The sequence below is a fragment of the Sturnira hondurensis genome, unplaced genomic scaffold (genome assembly GCF_014824575.4).
Source record: "Sturnira hondurensis isolate 20B ecotype Veracruz unplaced genomic scaffold, ASM1482457v3 Scaffold0015591, whole genome shotgun sequence".
NCBI classification, from domain to species: Eukaryota; Metazoa; Chordata; class Mammalia; order Chiroptera; family Phyllostomidae; genus Sturnira; species Sturnira hondurensis.
Genome location: NW_028088222.1, coordinates 29,338 through 30,498, shown reverse-complemented (window position 1 = coordinate 30,498; position 1,161 = coordinate 29,338). Strand labels below are relative to the sequence as shown.

Here is a 1,161-nt window from a genome sequence, read left to right as displayed (position 1 = left end):
ATCATAGATATAAATATGATGTGACTGTAAATATCATAAAGTACTCTCTTGCTGTCATAAACCATTTTGCCTACCCCCTCCAACTGATCACACACACACACAAAGAAAGGAGTAGGTGGAAGTGGAGAACATCAGGATACCTGCAGGAGACTTCACCACTGAATTTCACAGGTATTCTACCACAGAAGTTCACACCATAAACCTAGGGAGTCAGAACAGATCAATTTAAGAAACTGAAGCTAACAAGAAGAGTCTCATAAGCAGTGGGAAGACAAAGAAACAATGCCCAAATGAAAGAAAAGTTGGAAGTCTCAGAAATAATGTCAGATGATGCTCGCTTCAGCAGCACATATACTAAAATTGGAATGATACAGAGAAGATTAGCATGTCCTCTGCATAAGGATGACACTCAAATTCATGAAGCATTCCATATTTTTAGACCAGAGAGTGTGACAGAGGAACCAGACAGGACTCCAGAAGGCGAGTGAGGACAAAAGTGGCTGTGCGCCCACGACCTCCTAAGCTGGGAGGCTGTGGGCGCACAGCCCTCCTTCCCTCCTTCTGTTCTGGGAAACAGAAGCACCGTCTGAATCCAGGGCCGGAGCACCTGTGACTGAGGGAACTCCAGAGGCCCGGCACCTGGTGCGCCGGCAACAGACTCCGTGGGAGAGAACTAACTCCCCCCTCCCCGTCTAGGCAGGCAGGTTAATACCGGGCAGAGATCTGTGGGCTTAAGTTAACGTAAAGAGTGGCAACTGTGGACTCTGTGGTCGCCATCCCACCAGCCCACCAGCCCGCCAGCCCGGGGGATTTAGGAAGACATTGTCATTGCCAGTCTTTGGGGATGGGGCTGGGCTGAGAGACAGGCTTTGTGGAGAAATCTCTATTGGAAAGTGAACTGATGTGCTCTGCGACAGCAGCTTGCCTCAGAGCCCACCCACCCAGCAGCCATCCAGGGGAGGGGTGGGAACACCTGGGTCCAACCACGGGACTGAGAAGGACAGTGCCAGATACCGAAGGAAACAGGCAGCCTCCCAGGGGTGTAGGCGCCCACATCCTAATCAGGCACCCTGCTCGCACTCGCCTGCATACCTGCCCTCAGAGGCTCCACAACCAGAAAAAGGAATGGTGCTTTTTGTTTGTTTCTTTGCGTTTTTTTTT

The 1,161-nt window shown here is 50.6% G+C and overlaps 1 non-coding gene across 1 annotated transcript; it reads left to right on the top strand.

Moving 5' to 3' along the window:
* Positions 1-330: 330 nt before the first annotated feature.
* LOC119000054 (U6 spliceosomal RNA) lies at positions 331-437 on the top strand. The gene has a single exon (XR_005069239.1). It is a non-coding gene; the product is annotated as a U6 spliceosomal RNA (small nuclear RNA).
* The last annotated feature ends 724 nt before the right edge of the window (positions 438-1,161 follow it).